This window comes from Elephantulus edwardii, unplaced genomic scaffold (genome assembly GCF_000299155.1).
Source record: "Elephantulus edwardii isolate Elephantulus edwardi_28Jun2011 unplaced genomic scaffold, EleEdw1.0 scaffold00040, whole genome shotgun sequence".
Lineage (NCBI taxonomy): Eukaryota > Metazoa > Chordata > Mammalia > Macroscelidea > Macroscelididae > Elephantulus > Elephantulus edwardii.
In genome coordinates this window covers 574,488-592,292 of record NW_006399790.1, presented here as the reverse complement: position 1 = coordinate 592,292, position 17,805 = coordinate 574,488, and positions in this window count along the sequence as shown.

Genomic DNA, 17,805 nt, shown 5'->3' with positions numbered 1-17,805 from the left:
TATCAGCTTCTTATGCTGTTGTTGTTATGTACCATCAAGTTGGAATTGACTCAGAGCTGACCCTTCAGTGACTTCTCAGAGGTTTTAAATCACATAGGAGGAGATTGCCCATCTTTCTCTTGTGGATTTGAACTGCCTGCCTTTTGGTTGGCAGTACAACTCTTCACAACTAAGCCTCTTAAGTGCATTTCATTTGAACCTGAAGAAAACGAAAACAAGTCCACAAGAGCCAAAGTATGGCTTGAGTATATACTACGATGTCAAGACTAGATTTGATGCATCAAATACTCTTGACGAAAGACCAGAAGGATTGTGGAATGACATCAAGGACATCAAGCAAAAGGTCATTAAAAAGACATGAATGCAGATAATGCCAGTATGGCATTTACCTTTGCTTTATTGATTATGTGAAGGTATTTGACTATGTGGATCATAACAAATTATCAATAACATTGTGAAGAATGAGAATCCCAGAGCACATGGTTGCAATTCTATGAGACCTTTACATAGAGGCAGTTATTCAGATAGAACAAGGAATACTATGTAGTTTAAAATCAGGATAGGTGTACATCGAGTTGTATCCTTTCATCATACCTGCATTGCTGATTAAATAATCTGAGAAGATTGCCTATACAAAAATAAACACAGCATCAAGATTGGAAGAAGAATTCTTCACACACATAGGAATGAATGTGAGAACAACATAGCATCAGCCAGTGTTAGGTTCTTTTGTACATATGATTGCTATGGACTGCAACTGACTCAATGACACCTAACAAAAACAATAGTATTTCTTGAAAAATTGTGGCATTTTAAAGTTTTATCCCATTTGGAGGCTTCCTTTGAGGAAGTGAGGACTTTTCTAAGGAGTTCTACAGTAGCCAGTATTTATTACGTATTGACTGCATGTCAGATACTGTTCTAAGTTCTTGCCCTCATTCTCTATTCTCTGTGTGTATGTGAGTGTGCACACAAATACACACACACTCATTGTCTACTAACATTTGATAAATCCACAGAGTTGTGATCCAGATTGTTCTGTTTTCATTTTATGGTTGACCCTGGTAAGATTTCCTTATCAGATCTCTATTGCCTCTATGTGAGACTCTAATGCTTTAAACCTCCTTAGTGACCTTGTTTTAGTTCTTTGGACTCAGAGAAAAATTTTCAGTGAATCCTCTCTCTCCTTCCGTCATCTTCTTTCACCAGCCATGTTGGCTTGCTTTCTGATCCTTGAAAACTCCACTTTCCCTCCCACTGAATACCTTTGTAAATACTATTTCCTCCAAGATTTGTTCCTCTTGTTGGATCTTTTTTTTTTTTTTACTTCAAATCATGTTTAGATTCTTGTGTTGTCACCTTTATTGTTAAGTATACCATCAAGTCGGGATCCATTCATAGCTCCTTGTTGTCACTTTTAGTAGGTGACAACCTACTGTTTGCCTGCCTGTTTAATATCTATCTCCTGACTTCTACTGTTGGGAGCTCTGGTGGCTTAGCCATAAGGACTTGCACTGCTCACCCAAAGGCATACAGTTTGAATCCACCAGCTGCCCAGAGAGAAAAAGATGAACAATCTACTCTTGTGTAATTTACAACCTCTGAAGACCCTGAAAGGTCAGTTAGGAGTCAGTCCCAACACAACAATGACAACCTTCTACATAAGTTATGGAGTTTGGTCTATTCTGTTGGCACCTGTATCCTTAGTGCCTACCCTACTATGATGAAATTCGTGCAAGGAAGAAATTCTCTTCCTCCAATGATAGTTGTGGATTGCGGGTAGAGATGAATTCCAATGGATGCATCCCAGAGTGATTTTCCCTTCCCAAGGTCGGTCCACAGTGCTTAATCCATCCTGCTGGACACTCTGCAGAAACTCCTACAGCCTCGTTGAACTTGAAAGCTTTGGTATATAAGAGATTAATGAATGGTCAAAGGATAGAGTGAGATACCAATGCTCTTGTTGATATTACGTGCCATCAAGCCTATTACAACACATTATGGCCTTCTAAACAACAGATAAGCATCCTTCCCTCTCCTGCACAATCCTTAAAATCTCTGATATGGTTAAGCCCTTTGTTGCAGTCACTGTGTCAATCCATCTTGTTGAAGAGCATTCTCTTTCTCTTACTCTCTACTTTCCCATTATGTAGGTTTTTTTCTCCCCAAGGACTGATGCCTCCTGATAGCATCTCCAAAGTATGTGAGACAAAGTTTCACCATCCTTGCTTCTAAGGAGCACCATGTTTATACTTCCTTTAAGATAGATTGATATGTTTGTTCTTTTGGTAGTTGTAAAAAAAGTTAGAGCAGCATGAAGATTGCTATGTCTTACCACTTTTTTTCCTCTCTCTACTAGTTTATTTATAAAACATAGATACAAATTTGAACAAATTCTTTCCGTTTCCCTCACCCCCCCTCATCAAATTGTACAACCCAATGATTAATCATCCTTTTCTCTGGCATATCCACCTCCCTCTGCTTCCAGCCTCTCTCATCCCTCTAGGAGGATACTGACCCATTAGTAACATCTACAGTACTAAACCAATTCCCATGAGGTCAGACATGACCCCCCAAGCTTCTGTACCTTGTTCTACTAATTCCAACACCAACTCTACTGCGCTACTGGACCCAGAATTTGTTACAATGGCTACACAGACCTCATAGACCCATACACATGATTGTAAGGAAAGTTAATAGGTTGGCAAAAGGATACAATCAGTCAGGGCAGTTTCTAAAGTGTGTTTGCAGGCTCTTCAGCCTTAAGCCTTGTGACTTTAGGCCAGTGTTACAAAACTTTCTTAGTCCTCCAGTAATCTTGGGCAAAAGAACCTTGGCTCTGGCATTATGGGGCAGCAAATCTGGGTCACCTCTGTCTCCCATTGTATCTTTGGTTCTCTGCTGTTGATATTTTTCTATAGGTCCTGGCCTGACTGTGGTAACTTGAAGGACATCATGTACTGCATTCTTTGCTTCTTATTCCTTGTTAGTAGCAAGATTCCCAAGAAATATCATTAAACCTGGTCAATTTAAATCCAGCAGAATGACAAACTGGCCAATCCACTCATGGATGAACTTACACGCTTTATATACATTCTTTTCCACCCAGTCATGTCTCAAAAGTCAAAGAGAATTACCTGAGGTCCTTTACAGTAGATCTGTCCAATTAAATATAATGTTAGGAGTAACAAAAAGTGAAATATTTTGCTGGAGACTTGCAGTTTAAAGAGATGATAATTCAAGCAAATATACAGGACATATACCTATTGCTGTCAAGTTGATTCCAACTCACTGTGGCTGTATAGTACAGAGTACAACTAATTCCAAAGGCTTTCCAAGGCTGTACATCTTTGTTGTGGTTAGGTGCTGTTGAGTTAAGTATGACTCGTAGTGATCCTATCAACACATCTGAACCTGTCCTATCCTTTGCCATCCTCGTCATCTGTGATATACTTGAGCCCATTGTTGCAGTCATTATGTCACTCAATCTGATTGAGGGTCTTCCTCTCCTTTGCTGACCCTCACTTTTCCAAGCATGATGTCCCTCTCCTAACAGCATGGCCAAAGTATGTGGGAGGAAGCTTTGTAATTTTTGCCTTCAAGGAACACTCTGGGTACATTTTCTCCAAGATGTATCTGTTTGTTCTTTTCGCAGTCTGTGGGATATTCAGCATTCTTCTCCAACACCACAGCTCAAAGTCATCCAATCTTCTGCAATCCTTGATCATTGTCCAGTTCTCAGATGCATAGCAAGTGATTGAAAAGACTATGGCTTGAATTAGACACAGTTAAGTTTTCAAAGTGACATCGTTGTTGCTCAATAATTTGAAGTTTGACTGCAGACTTTCCCCAGTGTAATAAATCTCCTCATTTCCAGACTGTTGGTACCAAGGGTGTTGATTGTATGATGAAGTCTTTGACAATGTCAATCCTTTATCCATCTATCATGATGTTGCCTCTTGACCCAGTGGCAAGTATTTTTGTTTTCTTGATATTGAGATATAGTCTTTATTGAAGTCTTTGATAATAATCACTTAACTGTAGTCTTTGATCTTCTGCAGCAGGTGTTTCAAGCCCTCACTTTAAGCAAACAGGGTTGTATCATCTGCGTAGCCCAGGTTTTTGATGATTCTTCTTCTGATCTTGATGCCACATTCTTCTTCACAGAATCCAGATTCTTGAATGATTTGCTCAACATACAAACTAACCAGGTATGGAGAAAGAATATTTATCTTTAGCCGTATGATTTCTCCATGGAGTGGATTCAAACTACTGACCTTTTGGTTACTACCCAAGTGTACCCACATAGAGTAAATGTTCAAACTATGTGTATATCTTCAGCAAATACATATGAAGTAGACAAATTAAATAGAATCGTATTCTGTGTGCACATTTACATGTTATACCCATCAACACTAGCTCCCTTACTCATTTTAGAAATAAACTTGTAGAATCCCCTTTCTCTCCTTTTTCTGGATATTTAAAAAGTGTCAAAGAGATCATGAGACAATTGTCATAAATTTGTGCATCACTATATTTGTATGTTTTGCATACAACTTTCCCACAGTTTTCAGGGAAAATATTAACTGGTTTAAGAGAATATATTTATCCAATTTTTCCCCCTGACTTCTTGGTTCAACTTTAAAAGCTAGTATGGTGCCCTGTAAATTAGCATTTATTATACCAGTCTTACTTGAAATGAATCTAATGAAGAAGAGTTGAGAACAACAATGGTAAATAAAGAAGGAAATGAGACTGGAACCTTAGGAGGGTTTATGTGTCTTGTGCTTTGGAGGCCAGAAAGGGTGGTAGAGATTAGAATTTAAGATGAGCCACCAATTAGCCTAAGGAACTGTTAAGTAAATATAACCTTTGTGAAACATTTGTCCTATGCTCTTCCTTCTCTATCATTTTATATGTTCCCCCTACCCTTTTCATAAAACTGAGGCTATTCTCTCCAAACCGCCATGTTTATCAGGTTAAGCCCTTATCCTGCCACACAAATAACAGTTGAAAGCATAAGAAAAAAACCTTTACTTTATCTGGCTTGTATATTGTGCTTTGGGTTTGACTGAAAACCATTAGCATTTTCCCCCCAGCTTCCCTCACTGCCTCTAAGCCACTGAACCAGAGGCTGGCTTTGCTTCTTTATATTGGCTGTGCAGGTTGGGGCTGTGGGGGTTCAGTGATGCTTAGAAAGGGGAGTTAAGTGTTGCTTTCAACATCTGCCAGAGCTCCGTTTTCAAGTGCTCACCTCAATTCATTCTGTGCATAATTTCTACAAGTGAGCCTTTCTTCAACTCAAGTTATTTACTTCGGGAATAATCTTCCTACACTTGAAATATTCATTGCTTAATAGTTTATAAAAATACAACTCAGCCAACCCACAAGAGAAATAAAGATACCCTACAGATAAAATGACATAATTACGGTATTCATGTGTTTGGAAAAAAAACAAAGCCAAACCACCACAGCACAATACTAACGCTTTTCCAGTTTTCTAAACAACTCTCTTTTAGCTTGAATTCATTTCTAGGGCAAGATCTATGCTTGGGTGGAAGATGTTCAGTCCAGTTTTCTGAAGTGCAGTTATTGATGGGGTTGTTAACTACCAAGGGCTGGGAACCTTTTCCTAAGCTATAGACTAAGGTTTTACTGTTTTGTTTTGTTTTTTTGGGGGGGTTGACTGTTTCCCAATTACAAATCATAGGACCAATTGGATATGTTGCAACTGATTCTTGAAAGTTAATAGCATCTATGTCTTGCCAGGATCTTTTGAAAGAAATGGTGAGGGAAACCTATGGGTAATAATTTGCCTAGCATCATTACAAACCCCTTTTGATACCTGTGTGGCTAATGTGTACTGAGGCTTATTGTAGATACCTGTATTTTTTTTTCTTTCCATTGGAATCACCTTTAAATACATACACTATGTCCTTCTTAGGTGGCTAGGAAACCACAGTATAGTTGAAGGAGGAATGAAGAATAATGGCCGGGAAGTTTAACACTATCATAATCACCTTTAGCTTCTAAAAATAACACGCTGATTCCCCTCCTCCCCAATCTCTTGCCAGCAGTGGGGAAAAAAAATGGGATTTTTTCCCCTTTGTTGACAGTCCTTCCCTGCTGAGCATGTCAGTTAAGATCAGGGCTTTGATCTGGTTCCTTCTAGTTCAACATCTTACTGAGAAGTTGAATTTCCATCACAGATATACTGAATCACAATCTGCATTTTAATAATCTACAAGTTAATACAGGAGCTCTGAGGACCTAGTGGGTAGGGAGTTGCACTGCCAGCCCAAAGGTAGGCAGTTTGAATCTACCAGCCGCTCTGTGGGAGAATGGTGGGTGTTCTCCTCCTCCTTTGTGATTTATTGCCTCAGAAAACCTGCTGGAGGGTCAGGTAGGAGTCAATTCTGACTCCATGCCAATGACTTTGACTTTCTAATATTTTAATAAGCTTTTTATGTATACTTAAGAATCCCTTAGGGATCTTGTTAAAATGTAAATTCTCATTCTGTCTCTCTGGAGTGGAAAGGCATATTCTCAGCAGGAGGTCAAACTAGAATGAATCAGTCCTGAGTCCTATTTAAGATCTAGTTAGGAATATAGAAACTACTCTAGGAATTTAACCAGATGGCATTTGACACAGACCTGGTGACCAAGGTATTGGAAGGCTGAGGAGCCAGTGGGAAAGTGGAGGAAAATCAGGGATTCATAATTGAAAGAGGCAGCAGTTTCACCTCTAGGATGGGAAAACAACAGAGAAGTGGTGTTAGAACCCAGGAACTTGGAGAATGAGCAGCTTGGGGCTGGTGACCAACCAGCAAGTGCCACACTGTGGGGGTTGGATTGTGGTCACCGATGGGGTGTTCTGATGGCCTAGCTGGTATGGCCCAGTGAGTCAGGTAGCCCGAGCAGTCTTCCAGCTGCCACTGGGACCTCTGAGGGTGCAACATGAGACTGCTGTTGAAGCCATGCTTACCAAAACACGGAAGGAAGAAGGAAATCCCTTCTTCCCTCCCTGCGCCTTCCCAATTTAGCACTAGAGCCTCCCACTGGCAGAGCCAGCAAACAAGGGAATCAATCACCTCAGTTTCCCAGCTACAGGATCACATTAGGCCTGTTAGAGCAAGGTGGGCCTGAAGTCCTGAGAGACAATATGCAAAGGCCTGTCACAGGATCTTCTTTCCCTAGTGGGATTGCGTCTTTATCCTTCGTTCTAATTTCTTCTATCCCTTCACTCTCTCCTGCGTGTTGAGAGTTGCTCACTCTGTCCTGCCACTTGCTTTCTCTGCTCCTCCTTTCCACTTCAGGGGAAAGGATAGAGGCCGAAATGAAGATGAGAGGACGTTAGTTGCTATTTCATGGCATCCGTAGTTTTTCCACTCCTGTACTTCTGGACCCCCAGTTCATCTGGCAAGTCCCATCTGCTGACACCCACTTGGGATGAAAAGAAAGGCATGAGAGTGCCTAGAATTCCATACCTGTCCCTCCTCAGGGGTCTGCTTAAACCTTGTATGGTAAATTGAATGAAATAATACGATTTCTAGTTGACTTTAGAATATATCATTAATTTGAGCAAGGTTCAAGAATATTGAGGCCTGAGAGAAACAAGGAATGAACAGAAATACATCAGAAAAGACAAACTGGAGCCATAGATTAATGAAGCTCCTTCATAAGCCGTTATCCATTACTTGTTTGTTTACAAGTTAGAACATTCTTATTCTGATTAATTTGAGGGCTGGGGTCACTTAGAGTCAGAACCACATGACATGACAGCAGTAGGCTGGGTTGGGTTAGAATAAGGTCTTAAAAATCCCCAGGGTTCACTTTTAAATGAACCAGCAAGCTGTAAGATTCCCTTTGATCCATGTATGCAAATTGATCTTCGAGGCTGATGCAGGTGACAATGGAATTTTCCAGCCGCACAGCAATATATGCTTAATTATACATGGTGTTAGAGAAACCCATTTTTCATGGATTTATGAAGGTTTCATAACTTTGGCAAAATCATTTAATTGAAACTGTACTGAGATTGTGGCTCTGATATCCTGAGTAACATCTCTAATCACCAGTGACTTGGCTGGATAAGGGTTTTCAATTTGTGATAAATAACTCTTTATCTCTAAGGGGTGTGTGCTTTATTAAACACATTACCAATTTGTCAGTGAGTGTTTTTAATAAGATAAGTTGATTCAGTGGCTGATGTCATTGTGAACCTTCCAGCAATTATCCTGCTTGCCTTTGGGGACTATTTGGGCAAGCAAGGAAAGAAATAGAGAAAGACAAAGGTTAGTAAGAGAAAGGAGAAAGGAGAAATATTCAGGTTGGTTATTTTTGTAAAGAATTATTTGGTGGAACTAATAAACTGGAATTTTGCTGCATCTGAATGAATGAGCACTGACTTCATATTGGAACATATTAGGGATTAGAACCAATGCCTATATAAGTTCACTCCTTGCTCCAATTTCATTTTACCTTAGATTTGTATCCTGAGTCCCTTCAAATGGTCTATGGCATTTGTTTAAAATTTTAAGACCCCCCTCTTCTTCCCTCCCTTGGGCACATGTAATTCTTCAGTCTTTCCTTGGATCCTCCAATAACTATCTCTGTTCCGTGGAGTTAGCAAGTCTCCTAACACCCCTTTTAGCCCCCCTTAATTCCGATTTTCTCAGCAAGATGGAAACAGTGGTGGCATATGGTTTTGGAATCAGGCTTTTCCTCTATCCACTACAAATTGTCTTAGACTCCAGATTTTCTTGTAGATGAATTAGATACTTCGGGAAACAAAATGAGGTCTTTGAGACTGACAGCTCTGCATAATTACAATACCTTATATTTGCATGATGTTTTGAAGTACATTGCCTGCTGTATAAAGCCATTTGCCTCATTATATTTTAATTATATCACATACAGGTCTGTCCCTCTTAATAGAATGTGAGTTTCTGGAGGGCTAGAAATGCATTTTTCTCATTATAGTACTAGCAGGCCCAGTGCCTGGCATATGGGTTCTCTAATAACTGTTTGTTGAATATGAGATAAACTTTGTACTAGTTTAACTCACAAGGTTATGAGGATCAAATGAGTTATTAGATGAGAAAATATCTGAGCAGGACACATAGAGTCTTAGACAACATTTCTGAATGAATTCACAATTTTGTGATGCAAATAGGACAAGCCTTGTTATCATGATATTTATAAGCGAAACCCTGACAGGCAGATCTTCAGATGCTTAACTTGAGTGTTATTCCATTCTGCCCAATAATTTTCACAACGGAGTCATTAGACACAAAAGGGCAGAGACGTGCTCTTCCAATGGTTCTCTAAATAAATACAAGTATTCCCCTGAATGACTACGTCACATGAGATAACCTTGATAATGCATGACAACAGGATTGAAACCATACTGAAGAAAGCTCAGGGCATTCGTGCCTCCCTAAAATGACAGTTCATGACATTTACTCCTCTCTAAAATGAAAAAAAAAAAAGATGGAGTCAAGTAGATTAGTCTTCTAGGAAGTGGTCTAGTGGCTAAGGAGTTGTGCTGCCAACCCAAAGCTTTACCATTCAAACCCAACAGCTGCTCCTTGGTAGAAAGACAGGCATTCTCCTCCCGTGAGATGTATAGCCACTGAAAATCCTCTGGAGGGCAGCTATTTGAGCCCATTTGAAGAAACACAATAATAACAACAAATCAGATTTTGCTTACAGTTATGCTAGGCTACGGTAGAATTCATGTGCATGGATGATTAAACATCCCTTTTTGACTAGAAGCCCCAAGAAACCATTATCTGTCATGATCAGCACTGTTTCTTCATTTCGTGGCACAGTGCCTCACATAAGGTGGGTGCTGTTGTGAGTTGTTGTTGTGTACCATCTGACTCTCCAATGGGTTTTCGGAGGCAGGAAATTGCACACGAGATTATCTTTCTCCTGTGGAGCAGCTTTTGGGTTGACAGTGCACCTTTTTACCACTAAGCCACCGGTGCTCACGGTAGACTGCATTGTTGCTGTGGTTCTTGAGTATTGTCGAGCTGACCCTCCAGTCGGTTTTCAGAGGCAGTTAATCGCACAGGAGGAGATTGCCCATCCTTCTGCAGCACAGACTATAGCTACGAACTGTGTGCCTTCGGGATTGCAGCATAGCTTCTTGCCACTAGGCCACCAGTGCTCCATGTAGGCTGAATCGGTGATACTAATACTTCACTACTCCCTGTATTCACCTGTTAAAGAGACAGTATTTCCCCACCTTTGACTGTTTGACTGTGTGACTAGTTTTGGTCAACAGAATTTTTGCATGCCAAAAGTTCGACATGAAAGGGCCAAAAAAAAAAAAAAAAGCTCATTCGTTGCTATCCAGTCAGAACCTACCTATAGATGACTGTCCAATGGGTTTTTAGAGGCTTTAAGTCTCACACTAAGAGATTGTCCATGTTTTTCCCCCTGACAGGCTTGACAGGCTGACCAAAGGCTTGGAAAGTACTTAAAAATGAGACTTGGCTTTTGGTGTCTCTGCCAGTGAGACCAGGGGGAGAAAGAGAAGCGTGTAGAACAGAGCTGAACAATCCCATCTAGACCTGGCCTAGCTGGCCAACTCCCCGCCACAGTCAGCCCAGACCAGCCGATCTTCAGCCAACACACAGATATGGAAGCACAAGGACTGTTTAAAACCACTTTGTTTGGGATAGGTTTTATGTAGCGCTGTGTTGAGGTGTCTATGTGTGTGTGTGTGTGTGTGTGTGTGTGTGTGTGTGTGAGAGAGAGAGAGAGAGAGAGAGAGAGAGAGAGAATAACTGAATCAGATGTTAGTTAATAAGTATTTATTTACTGAATGAAGGAATAAATGGTGTCCCCTACTCAGCTTTTCAGCTTTGTTTAAGCGTCTGTTCTCCCCACCCCCCCAACATCCCTCTCCTATCCAAGAGCTCTGGTGGCCTAGACAGTAGGGATTTACATTACTAACCCAAAGGCAATGGCACATAACAATTGTTCTTTACACATATAATCAGAATATCAGCAATTTAGCTACTTATTTCTATTATCATTAAGTTCTAAATAATTTAGATTTTTTTGGAGCATTTGGGCAATCTCCTCCCATGCCATTAACTGCCTCTGAAAACCCTTTGGAGGGTCAGCTATGGGTCGGTTCCAACTCAATGGTACACAACAACAACAAAAGTCATTTAAGATAATGTTTGTTTTCTAAGTAGGCGAAGTTTTCCTGAATTCTTGGCCTTCTATCCACAGCTGTATTTAAGTATGTATTCTTCAGTCTGTAACCAAAAAGTCTGTATCCCTTTGTTCTGTATTTCTTTATGTTGTACGGGCAGGGGAAGCCTATTCTGTGCCCCCTTTCCCTGTCGTTTATTCTGTCTTCAGACGGAGAGCACCATTATACATCCCACCTAATGAGGACAAACTAGACATGTTTGTTATGGCTGCGCCTCTTCTGCTCTGTAACCCCACTGTGGTGCTTCCAGATGAACATGTCACATGGTGTCATGAGTAGAATACAAGTGTAGACTCAATTGACATGGACTCAAATGCTGGCTCTGCCAACTATTGGTTAGCTAGCTATTTGGTAATTCTAGCTCTACAACTAGAAATCTCTGAGTTGTAGTTTGCTCATCTATAAGATAAGGTTCATCTTCATTCCTATCTGTTTTGAGGTTTAACTGAGGTGTATATAAAGGGTTTTATCACAGTCTTTGGCAGATAAAAGCATTTTATCAAGATTTTCTTAATTTCTCTTAGTACTAATATATATTACTTGTAGACATTTCCAAAATACCAAGCTGTAAGGTGTTACAGTATTAAGCGACTGCCATGAGAACTATCAGGTCTGTCTTTTTAATTTTTTAAAATTTTAATTGTGATTTTAACGATAGTTTACAGAAAAGTTAGGTTTTCATTCACTCATTCTTGTACATTTCCCCCCATTTCTCCTTTCCCCCCACTTCATTTTTAAAAAAATATTCATTCATTGTTGCACACCCCTAGTCCTCCTTGCAATGATGTATGTACCTCTTATTCTGAGATGTTGTTGTACATATCATATATTCATTTTAAACAGTTCTTTTCTTCATCTGTTCCAATGCAATTGTCATTATCTGTCCACTCTTACCTTATTCTCCTTCCAACCCTCCATGTCAGATTTGCTTTATAACAGTGGTGCTATGCAGTATTTGCCCTTTTGTGACTGAGATATTTCACTCAGCATAATGATCTCCTCATGTTGTGTAATGTTTTATGAGTTCACTGTTTTTCAGTGCTGTGTAGTATTCCATTATATGAAAATGTTGTTGTTAAGTGCAGTTGAATCATAGATGGCTCATAGCAACCCTTTGAACAAAAGACCTGAACACTTATATAACTTTCATCGTTTCTCGATGTTCATAGAGTTTCAAGAGGCAAACCATTTGGGAAGTGGATGCCATTCCTGCTTGCAATGTACCATAGGTTTTTCTATCCATTTGTTTGTTGATGGGAATTTGGGTTGCTTCAATCTCTCCACTATTGTAAATAATACAGCCATAAACATGGGTGTGCATATATTTGTTTGCTTGGCAGTCTGGTTTATTTAGGTTTATTCCCAGTAGTGGCATTGCTGGGCCAAATGATATTTCTATTTCCAACTTTTTGAGAACGCGCCAAACTGCCTTTCATAGTGGTTGCACCCTTTTACAATCCCACCAATAATGTATAAGGCTTCTTATCTCTCCACATCCTCTCCAACAATTATTACTTACTGTCCTGTTAAACTCTGCCACTGTTACTGAGATGAGATGGTGTCTCATTGTGGTTTGGATTTGCATCTCTTGCATTGCCAGTGATTTTGAGCATTTCTTCATGTGTCTGTTGTCCATTCAGATATCTTTCTCTGAAAATTCTTTCCATCATCTTTTGCTTATTTAATAATGTGTGATCATTCTTTTTCTTGTGGAGGCCCAAGAGTATTCTGTGAACTTTCATTATGAGACTCTTGTGTGAGATGGTATTACCAAATGTTTGTTCCCAGTTGGTAGGTTTTCTTTTCATCTTGTTGGGAAAAGTTTTTGATGTATACAGGGATTTAATCTTTAGAAGGTCCCATTCATCAATTTTATCCTCTCCAGATTGTGCACTGCTGGCTGTTTTTGACAGTCTCTTTATCCCACAGACAATATCTCAAAGTTGTTTTTATTTACATCTCTCTGATAGCTACAGATTTTGAACATTTCATCATGTGTTTGTTTGCCATCTGAATGTCTTCTTTGGTGAAATCTTATAGGTCTGTCTTGGAGAGGGTGAAACCAGGTTTCCCTGGAGGCAAGGATTTTGAGACCCCATCTCACATACTTTGGGCATGTTTCCAGAAGGGACCAGTCCTTGGAGAAGGACATTGTGATTGAAATGGTATAGGGTCATTGCAGGAGAGGAAGACCCCGGATGATATGGATTGATATGGTAGGGTAAGGTGTGTTAGAGATGGTGAGATTGGCTCAGGATAAAGCAGGATCAGAGATAGTTTATGATGATTACAGGAGTACGAGGAGATAGGTAACGAGGAGTCAAAGTTGACTTGACGTCATATAACAACAGCAACACCACCTTTGTTAGGCTTTTGGTTCCCAATTTTTTTGCCAAACACTGGTGTAGATATTGCTGTGAAGGAAGTTTGTGGATAAAATTCACTCTCTTAAAATTAACTTTTTTTTTATTTATGTAAAAGTTTACAGAGCAAATTAGTTTCCATTCAAAAATTAATACACACTTTGCTTTGTAACATTGACTACAAATCCCCCATTGTAATGTCACTTTCCCCACTCTATTCTTGTTTCTCCCATTTTCACTTATCCTTTTCTAATCCTTCCTGCCTTTGGCTCTTTATCCTTGGACAAATTTTGCCCTTTTGATCTTGCTTGGTTGATTGTTCTAAGGAATTAGTCATCTTAAAAACTGTCTATTGTTTGACTAGAAGTTCAGTGAAAAAAATACTATGTGTCTCTGAGTAAAAAATGATTGACTTCTGACCCTCCAAAAGGTTTTTGGAGGCTGTAAATCCCACTGGAGGTAATGTCCATCTTTTTCCCCATATGGCAGCTGGTGGATTTGAACCATCTTCCTTTAGGTGGTGATGTTGAGTACCATCAAGGCAGAACTGACCCATAATTGACACTCCATAGGGTTTTCAGAATTAGTTAATCACATAAGAGGAGATTACCCAGTGCAATTTCTTACCACTATGCCACAGAGGTAAATGGGCCTTATTATTAAATTATAATTAACGGTCTTTTTTTTAAGGTCTTAAAAGCAAGCAAACTGAGGTTTCCCAGAGAAGAAGTGATTATTTTTCAAGCCTAGTGGACATTTTCCCCAAGTTTCTGGCCTTCTGGTCTGCACCATGGATTTCAGACCACAAAGCTATAGGAGTGAGAAATCCAAAATAAACCCAGAAAGCTGTAAGAGTTCCCATCCTGCTAGCCTGCCTTACAAAATTTAGACTTGTTAGCTCCTGAAATTGTGTGTGTGGAAAAGGCCCTTAAAATAGATCTCTAATCTATATATCCATCGATCTGTAATTTATCTGTTGTCTGTTAGTTCCATTTCTCTATAGAACCCTAACACATGTTTTGGTACCAAAAGGGGGGATACTGTTGGGACAAACACCTGAAAAGGTGGAAATGACATTGCAAGTGGATTACTAGCAGGGGCTGGGAGAATGTGAAATTGCTTTCTAGTAAAAGCCTAGGTTGCCTTGAAGAGACTATTTGTAAGATTATGCACATTAAAGGTGATTATTGTGAGAGCTCTGAAAGAAGCGAGGAGAGTTGAAAAGAAAGCTTCTGTTGTTTTAGCACATGCACATATAAACCATGACCAGAATGCAAGTAGGAATATTAATGCTAAAAGGGTTTCTGATGATTACAGAAAAGAGCAACAGGTTTTGGACAGTGGAGATGAAAGGCAATCCTGTTATAAAACGGCAGAAAATTGAATGGCATATGTTTACTGTTTTGTGGATAGTAGGCCTTGACATTAATATTTAGTTGAGGCGATTTCCAAGCAAAATGTCGTGGTCATCTTTTCTCCTTGATGCTTGTAACAAAATTTGAGAGAAAAGAGGTAAATTGAGGGAGGAACGATTAAGAAAAAAGGAATCAGAACTTGAAAGTTTGGAAAATACTCCACCTAACCATATTGAGAGTACAGGGTTCAGATATATTGTTCATAGGGCTGCTAGGAATCGCACATGCCTCACTGAGACCTAACAACATCATCCACAATGCCAGGGAGCATTGGTGGCTTAGTGGTAAGGAGTTGTGCTGGAAGCACAAAGGTACAAGGTTTGAATCCTCAGTTGATCGGCGGGAGAAAGATGCGCAGTCTTCTCTCATCTGGTCATTTGCCTCTGAAAACCCACTTTGGGTTTTCAACTTTGGATTGGTTCCGACTCTATGGTACATAACACGGTACATACATGGGGGGAGGTTGGGAGGGAGGGAAAGAGAGAGAGAGAATGCAAAAAAATGAGAGAATACCAAAGGTGTAAGGGTATAGCTGGACAACCATTTATTAAAGAGATTAGGTGTGTGACACGAATTCAATCAGCTTCTCAGCAGAAACACTACCAGCTTGGACTGTAAGGCTCAGAGATGGAATTAAATGAAAGAAGACTGTCAGATATGTGCGATTCCCTGGGCAAGAGGAAATGGCCTGAAGGAACTACTTAACTGTGAATATGCTTCATCCTTCAAGAAAGGGGAAGAGCACTGAGGGCGCATGCCTGGGGTTGGAGCCACCATCTTCCTGGTTCAGGTGCTCGGAACTATTGCCTTCTGTGTTTCAAAGTATAGGGCCACTTTCTTGTTCTCAGGAGGCAGGTAAGTTACCTTGGGCTGAGAGATCAGAGCATCGTCACTTCAGGGCCACTCTAAGGCCAATGGGGTCTCCACAGGAGGATCAAGTCACAGAGAAGATACCCTGTTATCAGTGGTAGGATAAGCGTCAAATAAATAATTCCTCTATCTTTCTGGGTATTGGATTTGTTTAAAACATAGGTCTTCCTTTTTTCCTTCCAAATTTCTCCTTTTTGAAATGCCAGTATTTATCTTAAGCTTACCCTACCATTTATTTTAGAAGTAAATAGAGTTTCTTAGGTTTCGTACATTTAAACGGAGAAATCTCGCCTCTGGTTGGAGTACACTTAAAAAGTCTCACCTGAAGAATTTCATGAAACAACATATGAGCAAGAGCCTTTGGTGTTGAAAGAAGTTCAGGCTGCTTTGAAGGACATGGCAAAAAATAAGGCTCCAGGAATAGATGGTATACCAATTGTCATATTTAAACTAACAGATGCTGCCCTAGATGTGATCACCAAATTGTGTCAAGAAATCTGGAGGATAATCGCTTGGCCAACTGACCAGAAGAGATCTATATTTGTTCCAAGATGGAGTCTAGTCATTATTATTTCTTTTCACCTTTAAAGAGTATCTGGGTTCACTTGATCTTAGACTGGTTCGTTTTTTCTTGCAGTATATTCATTATTTTTCACCAACATCATGATTTAAACACTTCTTTTTATTCTACTATACTCTCACTTTTACATGCGTATAAGGTGAGTGAAAAGATTATGCCTAGAATTCCAGTTTCAGCCATCAAAATGACATCTTTTCTTTTTAAGATTTTATTTGTTTAATTTTTTAAATTGTTTTGCTTACTAAGTTTGTATGTATTGTGTTTCACATTATACTTCACTCCAATTGTGTTTCATAAAAAAAAAAGTCTCACCTGTACCTGAAATGCGTGACTTGGAAGCTTTGGATTGCCGCTGCAATGGGTTAAGACTTTGGGGCATGCTTGGGATGAGATGAATACTATCTTGTTAAAGCGAAGGACACAGATTTTGAGGAGTCACAAAGTGGACTGTTAGGGATTGAATTGTGTCTCTCTAAAAGCTATGTGAACTGTTTGGAAAGAGAATCAGACTGATGTAATTAAAGTAGCATGAAGTCTTATGCACACCCAGGCAGAGAGCAGCATTAGTCATGATAGCAAAAAGATGTGAACAATCTAAGTGTTCATTAGCAGATGATGAAATAAACAATCTCGGCTGCGTTGCCAATCCAAAGGCACATGGTTCAAACTATGAGCTGCTTGCTCTGTGTAATAAAGATGGACAGTGAGTGTCCTTCCATGCTATTTACTGCCTCTGAAAACCCTCTGGAAAGTTGGTTGTGACAACAAACAGCGACGTGGTGTGTTAACACAATGGAAAGCTACTCCATTGCGAGTGCTCCTATCCTTTAGAATATCAACGACCCTGTGAAGAAGCTTGTAACATGGACGAACCTAGAGGACATGCTGAACGCAGTAAGTCAGTTGCAAAAGGAAAGAATTGCATGAGACCGCGAGTGTAACAAAGTCAAGCAATGGTTTACTCACAGAAAACAACCTTCTTTGAAGGTTACCAAGGGTGAGAGGGGAAGGGAGAATAAGTCACTTAGAAAGGTTTTGTTGTTGCTAGGTTGTTGTTTTTAGGTGCTGTGGAGTCAACCCCATGAACAAGACAAAGCCAATATACAATAAGGGGAGGTGTTGACACAAAATGATCCAGGCAAAGGAAGTCACTGGGAGGAGCATAAGAGTTAAAGGCAAAACGGATAAATGTTATTATGTATCCAATTCTGCAGTACTAACAATAATCTGTGATTCGATACAAATTGAGAAGGGAGAAGGCAGATGGGATTACATCTCAGTCTCTCCCCCTCCCCCTCCCCTTCCCTCCCTCTCCCCTTCCATTCTCCTCCTTCTCCCCCTCCC